We start from the raw sequence: 19,733 nt of genomic DNA, 5'->3' as shown, positions 1-19,733 counted from the left end.
TTTAAGAAGATTGAGATAAATAGGTATAGGACTTTGATAGTTAAATAATTCAATTTCAAGAATATGACATAATAGTGTGGTTTTCAAATTCACAAGAGTAGATAACAAGAAAAGATAACGTACGAGGGACAAAGATTTCGAACACAAATATTGAATTTGTTTCAAAACTAAAAATTAAATAATAAAAAAATTAAATTTCTTGTCTAATTTATTGAAACGATGAAAGCGCAGAATTATACTACTTCAAAATGCAATAATCGAATCAAATCGAAAGCAATATACAAAATATTTAAGGGAGAAACAAAGTCATCCGATATTAGATTTAAGTAATTATTTTAATAAAGTATAAATCTGCATAATTTATGACTGACTTTCTGAACGATTACAACAGCTAAACGACGTATTGTCAATAACGAGGTTTACAAGACCAATAACTACCCGACTCTATTAGCAGGAAGACAGGCGTGGAAAAATGGCTGGACGTTGGAGGGAAAATGGCGATTATTAATTGCAAATTTCCAATCTTGTTCCATGCAAGACCAATCGAAAACAATGGCCATTAAAAAATCCATTGAACGCTCGAATCAGCGTGACGGTACTATAATTGAAGTAATTGGAGCGACACGATGTTGAATCGCATCAACAGACGCTCGACCGCCCGTAACTTGCGCGAACTAACACGTATTATTGTGTTTCATTTCGTTTCTTCTTTTCCAATTTTTCTTTCTTTTAATCTTCTTTCGAATTTATCGCGCGACGCTGTCTCTAGTAATGTCTCGGTATTACCGGGAGTCTCGATTATGTATCGACTCGTGAGTGTCACGTCTTGACCGTGGGACGAAAGGCAACCCACGTTACCTCGCATGATTTATAGACAATAAAAAATACGGATCTACTCGCCGTGGCATTGTGAAAGCCTCAATGATGGTCGGTTGCGTAGGTAGGAAACTGCGATCGTATTCCGTTTCAAATTTTATTCAATGTCTATCGACGATATAGTGACACGAAAGATTCGAATTTCCCGGTAAAAATATCGTATCAAATTCGTTAATATTATACATATATGTATGTAGACGTTATAATATGGATTTTTAATTACGAATTAGATTTGTGTGAGATTTTTAAATTTCAGTCAGGCAATCTCAATTTCCGCGCCAAAAGTTCCAATGGATATTCCGAATTTTAAATCATGCATTCTACATCTTTTGTTCTAGTTAAATAATTTCGACTTTCGCGTGGACAATTTAAACTCGTATATCGAATTTTAAATATGGATTTAAAGTTTTTAAAGCTTTTCTGTTTGCAATTGGCTATGTAAACTTTTTAAAAAGTACTTTTATTCTACGTAAAAGTAATTGGATTAGAGAAATTAGGTAGTGGAAATTAGATTTTCGCGCTTAAAAGTATTTCATCTCCGAAGCAAATATTAATCTACCAAATTATATACATATTAATGTAGAATTCGATTTCAATTGTAACTTACAAAGTGTCATTTGAAGCGCAGTTTATAAATATGAAACAGCAATATATTATCCAAGCAGTGTAATCCCTTAAAATATGCTTCTAACGGATTTATGGTTTCGTTGGGATTCGAATTCCGCACGCGCCACAACGCGAGAAAATAAACGTCGATTGAAATCGTATCGCGTAACGCTATACGTAATAGGTAAATCATTTCGATCGAATCAAAATTTCATCGTATTCTTACGGAATCTTAAAAGCGGAATTTATGCAATAACTCGCATATTTAAAGTAACTATACAAAAATATAAAATAGTCGTATACTTATTATTTTCTCTACATTGAAATTTTATTTAAGCGCCTTTCTGATTAACATTCCTACAGTATATTCATTGATTAATCACGAATCACTCGAAAAATCCCAAAATGTTGTCAATTAACTAAATTCTAAACCGTTTGAAACAATTGCGCGGGTTTACATAACTAAATATGGCCGCCACGGATCAGTAACGGTTAAAACAGATAAACGCATACATATATACTATTAAATATATACGACTGAACACATAACAAATAACTAGAAATCGAATCATATTTGAATTTGAAGCGCGCTGAGGTTCAGACCGTATACTAGTGCAATGAAAAGTACATACGTATATATAGATATTATTTTACTCGAAATATAATTTGTCACTCGTCCCACGGTCGTTACACGCGACGCATCTTATACAACAAGCACGAGTCAAACGTTTACATCGCATCCACGCGAGCTGTGATTTAACCGCGGCGAGAAAGGAACACCTGTTTTCCTGTCTTACTCCGAACAGTGTTTTAAAATGACTCAACGTTACCATGATATGTTTATATTTTTTTATTTTTTGTTTACCTTTCTTGCCACTTTGCTCGTCGCCACGCAAAAAGAATATTGTACAGATCTCTTTGTTATGATACTATACATATTAGGACACCGCTGCAAATTGTATTCAAACTGCTTTTTTTCTAAGCATTATATTATAAATTTATTATTTTATTCGTATTACACGTGCCTTATCACGTAAAATACTAAATAAAATAAAATTTATTAGTCTTTCAATATATACAACGAGTGTCGTAATATTTATGGCCGACAGTGTACATGCAAACGAATAAAATATTATCGACTCACTTGATGTTTCCGCCTGCTCCGTGATCGCACAAGTAACTCCACGCTTCGTAGTAATCCAATGGACAAGTGAAAATACACAATAATAACTACCGTTTCACGAAATAACACGATCTCTCACCAAGCACGAGATAGAGTAACGTTGTGCACCCTATCGACGAGAACGTAGCCACGAATTCGAAAACGCGGGAATCGCGGGAATCAGACGACACTATTGTTCGTGCTTCTGTCGATACAAATGGATCGTCGTGTTATGAACACCGCGAAGAGACGCGGTGACGCGTCTTCCGAAATGCCCCTCGACGATGACATTAATGTTTATTTACACCGGTCACCTCACTCGCGGCTTTGAGAAAACGAGAGAAACCACCAAAATACGACGCAATACACACGATCTACACGATAGGAGAGCTCGCGGCAGACTGACAAGTGACAATCGTAAGCCGGCGCAGCCCCACGCGCCACGCTATCCCTACTCACGCGCGTACACGCCTCACGCATGTCCATCCTATCTGTCGTGTGCATGTTCCTTCCTCTCGTCTCTTCAATTATCTGAGATTCTCTAGGATTCGACACTTTGCCTTGTAATAATTTTCGGTTTTCGGAACAATTACCCGTAACTCTGCCAGCCCGCCATACTGCTAGCAATCGACTGGACTACTGCGCCACCATACGGTAAAATATGGTAACTATAGTTATTCAAAAATATCTCGGCTACATAGTATCGAGATATAGAAATTAAATATCGTTTATATTATTTCCTTGCTTTATATTAATGTCTGATTGTCAGAAATAGAAAATAATTTACGTTTTTATATACATATATATATATATATAGGATTTCTATGTGAGTATAATTGCTGTAAATGAGTCTTGCAAGTTTAGCACAATCAGTGCGAAATCGATACGTATATCGATATTACTTTTGTCTATTTTTAATATTTCTTAACTATCTAACGTCTGTTCTAATAATTTTTTAAGGAAATGTAATTAAATAAATTCTTTTTGATCTTTTTCGTCACGAAAGGTTGGAATTTTAATAATGAAATATAATAATAATAAAATGTATCGGTAATTAATTAGCTATACGCCTATCGATTAAAATCGATGTTAGAAAATAGCGGGATGTGGACAATGGAGGATGTAGACATTTCTAAGCGTACGTGTCCACAGTTCTAAATTCATATAAATATAATAATTTCGTTGTATATTTTGTGAATAATAGTGATAAACAGTGATATAGCTGTGTTGTGAATTTTAAAAGAACAGTAGCTGTCATATGATTTCCATACATGTAAGAACGGTATGGAATACATGTAAGGTTATACTGTAATTGTTTACTACGTCGCAATAGGAGGTACTCCCTAGCGCCAAGGATAAACTCAAGGTACGTACTTAATATTAAAGGGTGAAAATTATCTTTTAAGGTACAACGAGCTTTGTGAAAGAAATTCAAATGTATGCGCATAATAGATCTTACATTAGATAGGAAATACCGTGCAATTTTAATTTATACTTACACAGATACTTATGTTTCAAGCATTTTAATATATGGGGGTGGGGAAGCGAGTGGGAACTATGGAATATATAATTGCAAACATTATTTCTCATAATGATATATAAATTCTGTGTCTTTCATGAGAATATTGTTTTATTTTTAGCTTCATAAGTATGTCGTATATGTATCATGTATAAGTATATATATATATATAAGTATATTGTATATGTGTGACGTATGTTGTTACAAAATTTCGTTTGTAATTGTAGTCGAAATAGAGACTGAACTTCGTTTTAGAATATACCTAATTTTTTTTTTTTTTTTTTTTTTAGAGGTTAATATTGTTGGACCCTGTTCGTTACAATAATCGTACATTTGTTATTTTAAGAAGACACAAATTCGGTATGCTTCAGGATGAAGTTTGACCTCAAACAAAATAGATAATAAATTTTTAAATAATAAGAGCAAATAATTAAGGCTTGTAACATTGTATGTTAATAATAATTTTAACGTATGTGCTTACATTATCTTTACCAGAAAATCATAAATAGGTTTATAAAAAAATGAGTATACTTTTAACGCTAGATAAAAGACAACATTTGTCAAACATTTCTTAAAACATCCATGGCAATAATCGTATTGATCTTAGCCAATGATAACAGATGCGCCTCGTGATATTGACCTGCATTATGATCGAGTTAAGGGTTTATTTTCTACTTTAACTACAGGAGAGCTGAGTCAATGGTCGGTATAGAAGCTTTCTGCTTAAGCAACGGCCGTTGGAACAGCATTGATTTCATCTTTCCTCGCAAGGTGGCAACAACTTCAACAATCGCGACCGCCATGGATATTAACACGGATAAAACTGTGGCCAACTTCAACGATCGATTAACTGGTGAACTTCGTCTAATTGCTGCAGCGCTAATTAAAATCAAGAACAAGAAGTTGGAATCAAATTAGGTATGCGTCTTCAAGTTTGGGAGAATTCCGTGTGCATATTCCTAACTAGATGAAATGAATATTAGTCTGTAGTCGCGAAACATTCAAGTTAGTATGTAAGTATCGAGAAATACGTTATCTAATATCATAAGAAAACTTGTTGATAAGTGAAATTTCAAGCTTGCAATTACGACAATATTTCCAATTTATGAGAAAGATCTGCATTAGCGTAACATCGTCAAATTAGTACCTCTGGTAAAGTAAAATTTTAACCTCTACATACATAATTGTAAGTATAAATAGACAATTTAGAAAACGTTCCCAATAACCGTATCCACCTTAATCTCTTTTTATTTTGTGAAATCCACTTTAGGTGGAATTTCATGACATTCCTGCTGTTAGCTGGAAATAAATTTAGGCGATACATTTTGCGGAATCGCCAGCCGAGGCGATATTGTCTTAGTAAGTCTTTCGGTGGCGAGCAGCACACTGGGGAGTGCATTTCCTACGAAATTCGATACGGAGAGCAAACTCGATTTAAGCTTTGGTCTCTTGACTCCGGCATCCCCAACTATCGCAACAAAGTGACTCGCGTTTGCTCTTACTTACAGGAAAGGCGGAACCGTGTGTCTCCAGCGATATGTCGCCAACCACCATAAACTTGAAAAGGCTGCAATTAGATGTGCACTTAACACCTTTCGAATCCATATGTGTTTGAAGAGGAACAATGCTGCTTCAGTCATCAAGGTATTGTGTTTCATTTGGTATATGATATTATTTTAAAAATGGAAAGCACTGCCGCAATAAGGAGCCAGCTCTATTTTTCAGCAAGGGTAAATCAATAAAGATGAAATCAAAATCAATCCAAATCAAATTACTTTTTCAAATAAGCTATGAATCTATACTTAAATGATATTCGTAGTAATAAACTTCCATTTTTTTTAAATATAAAACTTTGAATATGAAACTTATATCTTTGTTTCTTTTTTAGAAAGTATAATTTAGATATTGGTGGTGCTTCCTATTGCTGTAGATTATTCAGTTGTTATTGTAGAATAATATTACAAAACTTGGAGGAATTTTTCAACGCAAACAACCTTTTATTCTTACTTTATATTTAACCGTATATATATATATTGTATACATGTTATACGCAGTATACATACAAGATAACTAACCAATAGTATTATAAATTGCTTTCTCGTGCGTTATTAAAATATTAACAACAGTATTAACAACAAAACAAAATTATTTTTAATTCATCGATCAATGAGGCATTTGATGAAAGGAATTACCCATTTTTTAACGACTGCCTTCTCTATCGACCACTTTCGGTTTTTTAAATAGAATGATATATAAATTACTGCCGATTTGGATAGCCCTATAGTAAAATAAATATCTTGTATGAATGCATTATTCCGTTTATCGAAAATGTGCACATATTTTTCATATGGAGATTGCTTTCTTCTTCACAACCTAAAATAAATTATCGTATTTTAATACATCCAAGTTATTAATATAAACTGTAAAATTTATTGTTACAATTAACAACAAAATGCTAAGCATCAGACGTTGGCATGAAATGATTATTGATTAAATATTTATTAATAACAAGACGCTTTAGTTACATGCATAATTAAAATTCGTATCGATCAAGATTACAATATGCAGAATAATTCATTGCAATACCCGTTATAATATTCGTCGTAATTAATCATGCAATTAATATTCCACATTCTATTTCATAAAAGTGATAACCAATCATTTGATGTGCAATAAAATATATCTCGTTATTTAATTCATCTGAATAAACGATTAATTCCGACGAAAACATCCAACGAAATTCAATAAAGGAATAAAAAAAAAATGTGGACGGGGCTAGGACAGTTTAACCCGATATTAGTTCGGACAATTATTGTCCCTCTGGCATTGTCAATGTTTCATCACACGATGCAAACAAATTAAAACGCGGATACAGCTCCGGGTCGAGTAATTAAGACGAAGAGAAGCGAGACGGAACAAAGTGAGTGTCTGAGTTACGGTGAAACTTGAAGAAGAAAAATGGGCGAACAAAACGGCCGTAGGAAGGCGGCAAAAAAAAGAAGCCCGAAAGAAAGAGAAAAAAGACACAAGAAGGAGAAGAAACTTGCAGCCCGGAATTGTTAGAACAATGGGCAATTTAAACGAAGAAAGGATTGAAGTAAACGAACGAGGAAAAAACCATGGTAAACGCTGTTAGAAAATAGAATTCCACGAGAAAGAGGAAGAAAATCTGCTGGATCGAATGTTTTAAAGCGGGAAGGAAGCAACGAAATGGGAAGAAGTAACAGAAGGAAAATAGAAGTGTTTACAAGAAAGGGGGACGATGTAAGGGTTGCACTGAAAACAAAGAAAACGAGCGAAAGAGGTAGAATACAGGAACAAAGAAAAGAATTAGAGAGCTGAAGGGGTAGCTGAGGGAAGAAGAAAAAAGGGAAGAAGGAGGAGAAGAGGCCAGTGCTTATATAAAAGTTGGAAGAAAACACAGAAGCTGTCGGTGGCGGCTGAAGAAGGCGCGATGATAGCGAGACTCGGTGGTGATATTAAGTGCTCTTTTACCGGGCAGAGATGTCTAGGACGATGATGAAAGCGCTCCTTTATTACTTTTTCGTAGTAGGTGCGATTTGAATTTCAAGAGAACGCTTGGTTGATTTCTCAAAAACGAAAGACCGATTTTTGTTGGTTCAGGAGAGTTATTAATTCGAACTAAACACTCGCCCTCTCTTTAGCGCCTCCAGCCTTCTGCGACTTACTTAACAAACACAAATAATACGTTAAACGACGATAAACGGCCTTGGACTTTCGCGAGCAATTGAGTCGCATTGTTTGAGCTTTGCGCATCGCCATCGACAAAAGTTTCGAATAATTAATTACCATTATCAAGCCCACTAATTTAAAATAATTTCGCGACCTTCATAATAGTTTTTCGAGAGGTCGAACCTCTTTCTGCCTTTCTCCGTTAGTTTTATCATTGCATAAATGCATATTTTTCCGAATTTTCAGTTTCAATATAAAATTGCGGTGTATGTCGCTAAAACTTACGATAGTTTTGTACTTTGTCATAATATTATCCTTCGATTGCGGTGATTAAAATTTTATTTTGTTATTCGTTTTGTATAACGAGTAACAAACGGCAAGTCGTAATTTCGGTGGTCGTATTAATTCAGTCGACTAATTAACCATTATCCATTTGGGTCAATGATACCGCTTGCTTTTCAATCAATACTTACCAGTTTGTATCAATAAGCTCTAAAGCGTATGGTATAAAATATTGATATTTAATATGCATTCTCCGGAAATGTAAAAAACAGCAAATATCTTTATCCATATCATCAATCGGATATCTTATTCTAAACAAGATTCAAAAAGCAATATTTTACCAAAACTACTATTTTAAAAAGTTCTACAGTAACACAATACTTTAAAAAGTTTTCTCTCTATTATCCCCCTTACACTATTATTACTCAACCCTTGAAGGGAAGAAGGAGGAAAAGGAGATACAAATGGAAAATTCCATTATCTTATGGGTTCGAAGAAATTCCTGGTATACGCTTACAGCGTCCTGTAGCAGTGAGAATCCAGATCCTTGGCTATTTACCCAGGAACTTAGTCGAGCTGGAAACGCTTTCGGATGCAGCATCTCGATTCCCGATCCAGAAGCTCGTGTTGCGCCGCAAAAAAACGTTTTCAAGTCTCTTCTTCCATTTCTTCTTATCCCCTGCTCTGATCCCTCAACCCCTTGTACGACGATTCCCCTTGGTTTCTTTCCATCGTCGACCTGCTCTTCCAGCAGAAACTGTCGATATCTTTCGACTTCTTCCTCGTTCTCTCAACCGGTGAAAGAGCCGGAATATTGAAGTTTTCGGTCAGTGCCCGATTTTAACTATACGACCGTATCTCCAACAGGCAACGAATCCAGACGCGACTCGACTCGACTCGACTCGACTCAACTCCACGGAGAAAGAGACACTCCAGCGTGAAAACGGGGGTGGCTGAGAACGGGGTTGGTTCGGTAGCCGAGTTGGAAACTGAGTGAAACAGACAGAAAGCCAGGGAACGAGACGGACAGACAGACGAATCCGTGAGTCGCTAGAGAGGAGAGTGGAAAAAGAGAATGGCAGAAGCGAGAAAAGCCGGGGCAGAGGAGAGAGAGGTGAAAGGAGCAGGAGCCAGATATAAGAATCAAACAGTGGGTGGCGAGGGAGATGGGGAGAGATATCGTGGGTGGAGTGGAGAAAGAGAGAGAGATGGCAAGTAAACGAAGCCCTTTTGACTTTCTGGGTCAGGAAAGTCGATTACTCGGCACCCCAGCGCCTGGGAGAAGCTCTTAACTCTTCGCCAAAGTGTAAACAAGCCTTGATGCTCGACGTGCATGAATCTAACGGGTGTATCATTGTTTTACTTGCTCCGTGGATCCCCTATCGGCTTGATTAATTATCGTTCATCGATAATAAAGCGAATAAAAAGCTACTGGATTTTCTTTCTTCCTGCTGTTTCTTCTTTTTAATTTGATATTCCAAATTTATATCTAATTTCCAGTTCGGACGAAATTTTTGCGAAATATTGAAATGAGTTGACTTTGCTTAATCATTAGCATAGATCTGATATCTAAAATCGTGTGAAATTTTTTTACGGTATGTTTTTAAGGAATATTTTAATAGTCGATAGTAATATTTTAAAAATTGTTTGAACGTTTATCGTAAACGTTTGATTATTTTCAATGATGCCAATCAGAAACTAATCGCGTTTATATTGTTGCAGGATGATAAATCATACCCTTCGGTGTTAACTTCATAAACTGTGACACCCGGTAGAGAGGAAAGCGACCGCGTAGCGAGGAACGACCACCCGTAGAGGGCTTCGCAACTGAAATCGTAATAATTACTAATTAAGCAACAGGCACACTTGAATCCGTAATTACTGCTCCCTTGGCACAGCTACGCAACAATTTTTAATTATTACGAGCCACCCAACGGAGAACAATCTGAATGCCTGCCTTCCCTTCGAACGAAACACTGGCACGTGCTTTTTTCTCCTTTTTCACAAGATAGTTCCAGCTTTTTATTTTCTCGCTGCGCTGCTAATACGCGGAATACGTTTGTTCTCGTATTTTTAGATATTATTGTCTTTGGGTGATGAGCTGGAGGTTTGTTCGATATCTCTGAAATACGGCCCAATGCATTTTAATTAATGGAATTATTAGTTGTGACGACAGAAAATCTACGAATGTAACTGTACGTAATTCTATGATATTAGTTAGACGTATGATGTCGATAGAGTTAGAAACTTTTGGTAGGATTAATTATTCCATATGTCACAGCTTAGAAATTATTTAAGTATAGACTTAAGTTGGCAATTTTTGAATATTGATATTTATCGTATTTATTTTATATATGTATTGTATAAAAATTGTACTATGCTGAACGCTTCGTCGTGCATTTAGAGGAGATAATACGAAGGTGGTATAATTGATGATTCGGTACAAAGCTATTGGTCGGTGGTATTCCATCATAGGACAGATTGACAGGTCGATGGATCCGTTGAAGAGCAGATTTAGGATACTATTTGTCCGTTATTTGTCGAAAATGACAAAACCTAACTTTGGACCAACACGTGATATTACAGTCATATGAAGAACTTTTTTTTCAGTGAAACGAATTACGCGTTGCAATAATGGAAAACGATTTAATTAGTTTCATCCGATAAACGTACACGGTCAGCGTTGTTCGAGGAAAATAAACGATGCATCGACAACGAATTGTTGCTATTTATTATATTGTAACTATTTCCACGATACGACACACTGTTATCATAAAGTTTCTACGTTGTCGGTGAAGTTCCTGCAGTGAAACGTTACACGCGAATTCATGACGAAATGTGTTCATTAAAAATTTACATACTCCATACGCGAAAGATCGTTTGCTGCCAAGAGAGATGAGTTTATTTATGTAATGTATTTTAATTAGCTTTGACGAGATAGTATGTATGACTGTCTATCGCGTAGTATGTATAATTTATTAGAAGGCGGGTGAAACTTCACGAGGCATCGTAAGAAAGTATGCGCGAATAAAATCTTAATTAAAATTAGGAAAAACTTCCATGAAACTTGGTATGTTAAATCAACACCTAATGTAAAATTGTTCTTGGATGAAATCTTTCTGATTGAATTCTTTCAATTTACATGCAAATGTTATGTTTTATTCAAGCTTTCGTTTGGATAAAGATGATTTGCCCGTAACATTTTTATACATTTTTACTTGAAATAAGTTTTACAAAGTTTCATCTATACAGCAAAAGAAGCTCTGTATTTGAAATTTGATTAGTTATTATTCGTTGGCATGATACTCATTCATGGTTACGTAGTGAAACAATATTTGTCGTATATTAGGAATTCCTTCATTAAAAATATCGTTATGGGCCACTTGTATGAAAAAACATTGTAAATTTTTGTCGTAGACATAGTTGAAAGTATCAGGAATCTACATATTTCGTAAAGCTTATGAAATTCGTACACCACTAAAGGAACAAATTTTTAGAAACGATCGATGTTACTTAATTTTTAAAAGAGAAAAGTGAAACTTGTCTTGTATCGTTATGTATCGCTCCAAAGACCTTTGACGTTCAACGTTTCATTTTCGTAAATCTTTTTTCTGTTTAACTTTTCCCGCAAAAATAATTTTGTCGTGAAGCGTAATTGCTCGTGGAGCAATTATTTTCGTTAATGAGAACAATTCGTCTGAAAAGTTCTCGTATCTCGTGGAATATGCTAAACTATACATCACTTTCTATCTTGTGGAAATGAGCAGTACGAAACCGGCTAGGTAAATATCAGGCGTGGAAGTAAACTCTCTCTGCCATGAACAGCATAATTTTCAACGGTGCCGGTGCCATTTCTGCAACTAGTACAGTCATCTGTTACGCAGCCGAGCCAGTTATCAACGGTCTAACGAATGTTTACAGTAATTCGGTGCTATTATTCATTGGCGGTTCTCTAACGCGAAACTTCGCTTAGATCAGGATGCGTTCAATTTCTGCCGGTCCCCTGTTCATTGGCATTCCTCGTGGATAATTATATCCATTAAATTGCGTTTCTACAGTATAGTCGGATTCGTCGAGTGACAAAGTCGACTCTTGATTGTCACCAACGACGTTTAAGTTGGCCGCGTTGATTCCTGTGGATTCCCTTGTAACTGCGCCCCGTTCATTTCGTCGTAATGAACGCTCGAAGCGGAAATGATCCTCTCTTACTGACACTTTTCTTACTTTGGTCCTTTCAAAAGAGATATCCTTTGAACGCATCCGAAGCGAACGTAAAGGGAATCGAATAAGAAGGGCGGTTCAAAAATGATAAAACGAGAAGTTTGTTCGAAGCGATCAGGGAAGGTGTTGCTGTTCAATTAAAGCTTAATGAAAATTTTCGTTTTCGTTTTACACGATTTTTCACTGTGTGATCGTAAAGGAATGAAAAGGAAGGTAGGTTAAATGAAATGGCAGAGCGAAAGGTGTGTTGGAAGAGATGAAAGAAAGTGTTGACGTTCGACTAATGCTGAATGATAGTTCCCATTTTAAATATGGCCACGTTGTTTGGCCATAAGACATAAATAGTATTCGGTATTTCTCTTAAACAAATGTTCTTTAGATTTAGGATTCTCTCAATGATCTTACTTTCATAATACAGTTATTCTTACTGTCATGTTAGATTTTATTTTTGACCAATAGTTTAATACACTGCGCAAAACAATTAAAGCATCGCTATCATAAATGGTTGTTACATTAACTAAGTAAACGGAAACAGGAAAGTCCTATAGTTTTAATGTATCGACATGTCTCTCGTATAATACTGTGATAAAGATTGACTTAATTAACGATGATCATTAAAAACAAATATAGAGAATCGACATAAAAACCAAAGTGATACGGGAAACGATTTTCTACATAATTATTTTAAACGGCATATTTACTTGTATAACAATCAATAATTTAATATAAATGAAATATTTATCAGACGTAAAAATTACAATCTATCGTAGGATTAAATATTATCTTCTTCCAATTTGTTACATAGGTATTATTTCAAATCGTGTGTTTTTCCATCACTTCCGTCGACAAACATTGCACACGTTAATTTTAAAACTTTCATATAAATTGAAAGCAAATGGGAGAATATTCGCAATAAAAAATAAACGTACATGAAATACATGAAAATTGGCGCGTGGAAAAATCAAACTAGCCTCGGATTAATCGTGAGCGTCGATCGAAAAAAGCAAATATTATTTCAAGCGTAGAGGATGCAGATACAGAGATTCAGCGCGTACCAACGAACGTGAAACGAGTTCTTGCGTTTTAAGGCGAAAAGTTTCTCGTTAATCTCTTTTCAACGGAGGTTACGAGATTTTCAACCGCAACCGCATACAGAATCGTCGCCCACGTGCATTTGCATACACAGTGAAGCCATTTGAAATGGTGGCGGACGTATCTAGGTAAGCTGTGTAAGGTCGTCTTTAGAAACCGCAAACGACGCTACCCTACGGCGCGGTCATTATTTATTAAACTCGCGATTTAATAGCCTGGAATTCCTTCTCGTAGAAATATCAACGAATTCGCGGAGGTATGTTCTGATATTTATGACCCAAGAACGGGTCTTGTGCGACAACGAACGAAATTGGATGAGAAAGAAAAATGGTTGTTTTAATGGGTAGAAAAGTTTCCAGCTTCAAAACCATGTGTTTGTAGTTCAAATAATTCCTAATTGCTTGGTGTTTGCGAATAAAAAATGTGTATCATGTCAAACAGTTAAAACTCTACCACAAGACTATCAAGTTATTCGATCGTTCTATTTAACAGAATGTTATGAAATTGTAAAGAACAAGTATATAACTTATAACTTGTAATTTGTCCAAAACTGTATTAACATTATTAGTTGAAAAACTGTAGTGCAACCGAGCTTGGATTATGTGTATATATTTAAGCCAACTATTTGAAAGGAAAAAGCGTTTTCCAAGAAGCAAATATCTATGTAATATGCAAATTATTCCAAATAACATACAAATACAGAGTTGTCTATATTGCAATTGCTAATAGCAATTTGCCTTTGCGAAGTACCGTCGTATAGCATTCACGGTCGCGTGTACATTACGTTAGACGCGGCTGCGAATGTAAACAAATCGATGTCATGAAATTAGCGCGAATCGAATCATATAGGCAATCGACATCAAAGGATCAGTAAGCAAATTAGCACGGAATCATCGGTTACTTCCTAACGACCCCTTTAAAAGCAAAGAGTCATAATGGAAGATTTATAAACCGTGCAAATAATCCGTGACAGCCTCTCGATGCTCGCGTGCATACGACGTGAAATACGATTCTCGCGGAAGCTCGTCTTACTTCGGACGGAAATGACGTGAAATGCGAACGTACACGCGTCATCCTTGCATTATGCCTCTTATTTGAGAAGGAAACCATATCTGACGCGTCACTACCGCCGCACATAACTTGTTGAAACTTTGAAAATTAGATCTACGATACGGATGTACGCAAATGTAACTTTCAAAGAATGCAACGTGAACGCGATGCAAGTTTTAAAGTACAACCGAGGGAGAAAATTTAAAAATCACTAGAAATTATATGGTCGTTGTAAAAGTGATGCGATTTTAGTAAAAGTAGAATAGAAAATTTGATGGGAAAGGACGAACAATTATAATAGAATGAGAGAATTCGTTGCTGATCAATTGTCAACTGAGAATCTTTCATTTTTATCTGTTATCCACAAAAATGAACAACCGCGTTACGGTTCTGATTAAATTACCATGTTTATTGGTAAAAAATTTACGTTTTATGAAAATATACAAAGATCATTGTAGACGCGTGTGTAACGTTTCCTTCCAATTTTATGCAAAAGATTCTTTTAAAATATTAAAAACCATCTTTGCTCGTTGAAACGAAATATTCTCTTTGAAATAGAACTAGGTATTTTCGCAACGTATCTACAAAATTCAAACGCTTGCGTGTTTAATTAAATTAAGCTGGAAGAACATTTAATTATCACGAAACGTCTAAGTAACGTCACTCTTCAAGTTCCTCTACAATTTGGACTTTGACGTACATTTGGATACTAAATTTCCAACAAGCTTTAGATTTAGTTCTAACAAGTCGCGCGCTAACTTTGATGTAACTTAAACATAATTCCAACCCAATTTGTATGCGCATTACAGACACGTATAAGGACAAGTCTACGAACTTGGACACTAGGGACTAAACTAAAGGATTATCAATATGTAGTTATCAACACCTGGCTCTCTTGATAAATTAAATTATAGTCCCTGCAATAAATCGCACGCATAAAGTCTTACCCATAACTTACACCGTATACAATTTCATTCAAACGATCTCAAAATTCTAAGTATCGTTATTGGTGCCAGCAGATTTGGTTACAGTTACCATAATACAATTTTAGTTGTGTTGTAAAATATATATACGTCAAAGAAGAAGGAATTCCCGCGACATCATCACGACGCATCGGATGACATTTGCTAGGGCTGTGAATTTTCTTGAGAAATAAGCTCTCATAGAATTCTATCAGACACCGGCTGCACCTCAGAAGATAGGAATAGCCCTATTATTCCTTTCTCCAGGGAAAATGGGAAAATCAAGAGAGAGGTTCTCGAGAGTTCAAGGGAAAGAGAGTGTACTAGGACATTAGTTATGAATATATTCTGGCTAGAATATAAAGAAAATTACTATAGTCGACATCACTAGAAATAATTAAATCGTATCTGTGTATAAAACACAGTGCCTATGTGTATATATTGTAAAAGACACTATCCGTTAATATAATGCAGTATAGTATAATGCAGAAGATCGTGTTAATTTACGAAAATTGATTCGCCGAGTCTACTTCTCGAGTCTATAGGATGAACAACTTGCGTAATATCCAAAAGCTTGACGAAATAAGAATTGCCACGCCCTATCAACCATGGCCAGTGACACGGTCATCGAACAGACGACGTCATTCACCCGGCCGTTTTCTTTTTTATTGTCCGACGGTCCGCTTCCTTACGATATTCGTTTCGACTTTTCTTTATTTCCGTTTGCTTAACGGTGCGGCCGCGAAACAAAGGGGATGGATGCCGAGGGGCGGTTATCGCGCAGCGCTCTTTTGTGTCTGCTCCTCTTCCTGCGGGCTCATCACCCAACCCTCCGCTATTCCTCCGCGCGGTCTTTCGGCCTTCCATAACTTTCCATTCCTCTGCACGGTATGCTCGCTACTTCGTCTAATCACTGGGTACCTCGTCGAGGTAAAAAGGAAAACGGAACGCGGCCGGAAGTGGGCGCGGAAAGGAAAAGGGACGAAGCGAGGCAAGAGAAGTCACGACCCCTGCGTAAACGGCGTACTTGCGCGGAAAAAGACCGCGATCGAGATCGCGATACTACCTTCCACCCTACAGAAAGGCGAATCAGTTTTTTTTACGAGGTTGAAGGGTGGCTAAAATTCGTCGGATTCGTTCTTGATGAAACATGACAGGCGGACAATTTTTGATCAAAGTGGAAAGTTGTACGAACATGTAGATTGTTTGATGTGGGTGTGTAACCTTCGGCTTAAAAGAGATAAATCGATGTATCAACGGTTTTTGTGTTTGTAACTGTAACACGTTTGTTTAATATCGATCGGTCTTGTTTGATGCGAAATGCGAGGTTGTGCAATATGATACGTTATTGTTGAATTTTAATACTCCGTGGTTGTAGATAATTGTAAAATATAATAATAACAGAGTCTGGATTTACACATACGGAGTATTAAAAGTCAATGGAATTTTGAGATATTTTTTCATTAACGCAGTTCACGGATGTGCTTTTATCCTTTTATGTTCAATCGTATTTTGTAAATTACTATTTCCATATCAGCCAAGGGAGTCGAAGCAAATTTCTATTTCCAACAAACATTGCGCTGATATTATATCCGAAGTGGAGTGTTTATTTCATATTCAATGATAGGAATAATAAGTCGGGGATATTTTTATATAAATCGAGCGTTTGATTTCTTTCGCTAGATTGATTATAGCAACACTTTATTTCGATCATAAACTTTCTTCTGTCGTAATTTTGGTAACACTTTGTGTTATAATAAATCTTCGTTGCTATTATTTTAGTTCGTCTAACAAATATACGCATTAAATAACGTGAATCTGAAATTACTGGATATTCGAATAACGAGGGAAATAAATTGCGGACTTTAAAACGCATAATCATGGACAAGAGTGGAATTTCATAGCCACTCTGTTTCAAGGTAATAAAATGACGATAATGCCACAAAAATCAATATCGAAATTACAAGGGATTAAAATATACACGTAAATTCATAGAAACACGAGCGGAATATCAATTTTAAGCTACGTTAATCGACAGAAAATTAAGCTTCGTTTCATGAAACTTTATACTCGGAAGCAAGTATTTGAAGTACTTGAATATTTATCATAGAAAACTTTCGCGTATAAAACATTCTTAAATTTCATTAGCGCTGTAGCGAAATACGATTGCCATGATTTTATTTCTAAGATGTGAAACAAGTTTGAAAACGCATGTTATAATTTAAATCAATTAAAACAATTAAAATACAGAATGGATAGGCATTTTAAATACACGGTGAGTCTTAAGAATGACCCGGATAATCGAGCATTTAAATACTTTTCCGATCTTTGCGGAACATGCACTTGTACTAAATATCTTGTAATTCCTGTATATATATATTTTTTAATTTATTCTAAACTTATTCAGAGACAGTCAAATCTCGTAACAATGCTGATGAAACGTTAAAATGATTCGTATAATATGCGTAACATATTCGTAGAAGGTGTGTACAAGTGTTTGAATACTTTCGTGAACCAGTGTATAAAGTTCGGTGAATGAACATTTATTGATCTGTACTACTGCCGCATTTCCCTTGTTTTTGTTAAAGTTATCGCGATTTCTTATGGGAATACCATCGTTGAAGCAAATTATTCACGAAGCGGAATGCGAGCGGAAAACAATTTATCGGCTGCGGCGTATTGAAAGTGACGAGATCTGGAATTTAGGATGAAAGATCGGATGGCAAAGGCCGAGAGTTTCGGTGATTGCTAAGCTCTAAAGCTGGCTGCAGTTTGTCTTCTACTCTAGAACCGTTCAATATTCCATGCCTGCCAATTCTCCTTCGATCGACGATTAAAACTGCACCCGGCGAATTTCTACAGCTTTCTTCGCTAAGAGCATTCAGGTTTGCAGGATCGGTTGCTGGATGTTTAATGAATCTAACGTTGGAAAGGGAAACGAGATATCGAAGGGTAGAATTGCGGAGAGAAATCTTGGTAAATCTGCAGTACTTTAGAATCCCAGATAACATAGAAATTGTAAAATACACCGAAGGTTTTGCTTAATCCTTCGATCGTAACCTCTTTATCACAGTTTTCATTCTAGACCGATAGTCCTCAAGAACTGCCCAAGTAAGATACATTCTACGATATATATTTTGTAGACTTTTCAGAATTATTAAGGTATCAATGTATATGATGCTACTGACAACGGTTCTAGAAAATACGAAATTCGAATAATTCGCATTATTTTTGTTTCCGTCGTTTACCTCGCTTATACAGAACCTGTAAAAAATTGTTAGCTTGCGAAGATCCATTAGATCTATAAATTTCATCATTCAAAAATGTAACGATTTAAATTAGCACGAGAACAAGAGAAAGACTCCATCGCATGTACCTGATGAATTTTTGTCTTTATATATTTCTTATTTACATTCTTATACAGTGTTTCTGAGAGCTAGTGCCACATTATACTATTTACTACTCACTGTCAGAGAACACGAAACAATTATTATCCTATACAAAGAATTAATTAATCATTAATTACAAAGGAATAATCTCCTTTTTAAAGGGTTAGTTCTTGTAGTCTTATACGAAGGAACTACAGTTATGATTTTGATAAATTCTTTTTCACGAAAGTTAATACGAATTGGTTAATGGTCTATTAAATAATCGAAATCATACTTGCTTTCTCAAATTCGAAACATATTTACCGTACTCTCCTTTTTTATTCATATAATCGCGAAATATTACACTAATGCTTTTGTCGTACTTTAAAGCGTTCTTTCGCTCTATTTTTGAACGTTTCGTTGTTTCTTTCCCATTTGTACGTACACGCGGATTTACCTCAAGCTCGAGCCATGTGAGCTGGTCAGTGACAGACGTCGAGCCAGCGCATTTTACTATTACCAACAGCTACGTACGCACTTGCAGAAAAAATATAGGTCATGGCGCTTCCCGGCTTTTCAACTCTCATTCATCATCCGCGCGTTTTAAGTGCAAAGACTTTGAAGGCTTGTATCTTGGGAGCCAATTGAGACACTAGGTTGGAACAAAGTGCATTTTAAATGCACGCTTCCTGCTATTTTCAATTGTACTTGTCGTCAAAAATTTCGAACCCTTTTACAATAATTGTTCGCATTAAATGCGTCAGCGCCAAGTTGAAAGAAACTGCGTTAACTTTATCCACTGGAAGCACCGTTTCTTGAAAAAGTAAAACAAGTAAAAAAGCAAATCTTGAATTATTACTGTAAGTTTTCTTATTTATTTTTCCTACGTGTTTGTTCAGAAA

The 19,733-nt window shown here is 35.8% G+C and overlaps 1 protein-coding gene and 1 long non-coding RNA gene across 5 annotated transcripts in view; one reads left to right on the top strand and one right to left on the bottom strand.

The window, feature by feature from the left end:
* The window catches only part of LOC122566773, a 642,331-nt gene that overhangs the window by 486,401 nt on the left and 136,197 nt on the right, over window positions 1-19,733 (bottom strand). The gene's annotated exons all lie outside the window — the stretch shown is intronic.
* The window catches only part of LOC122566778, a 167,782-nt gene that overhangs the window by 108,785 nt on the left and 39,264 nt on the right, over window positions 1-19,733 (top strand). Inside the window, exons 4-6 of one of the 2 annotated variants that reach the window (XR_006316619.1) lie at window positions 4,850-5,081; window positions 5,672-5,807; window positions 9,861-16,946. This is a non-coding gene — a long non-coding RNA (uncharacterized LOC122566778). Of the gene's footprint in view, window positions 1-4,849; window positions 5,082-5,671; window positions 5,808-9,860; window positions 16,947-19,733 lie in introns of those variants that run through there. The other variant, XR_006316620.1, reaches the window with a different exon arrangement.

The sequence above is a fragment of the Bombus pyrosoma genome, linkage group LG4 (genome assembly GCF_014825855.1).
Source record: "Bombus pyrosoma isolate SC7728 linkage group LG4, ASM1482585v1, whole genome shotgun sequence".
Classification (NCBI taxonomy): domain Eukaryota; kingdom Metazoa; phylum Arthropoda; class Insecta; order Hymenoptera; family Apidae; genus Bombus; species Bombus pyrosoma.
Note: the sequence above shows the minus strand (reverse complement) of the source record. Positions and strands in the feature narration are given on the sequence as shown.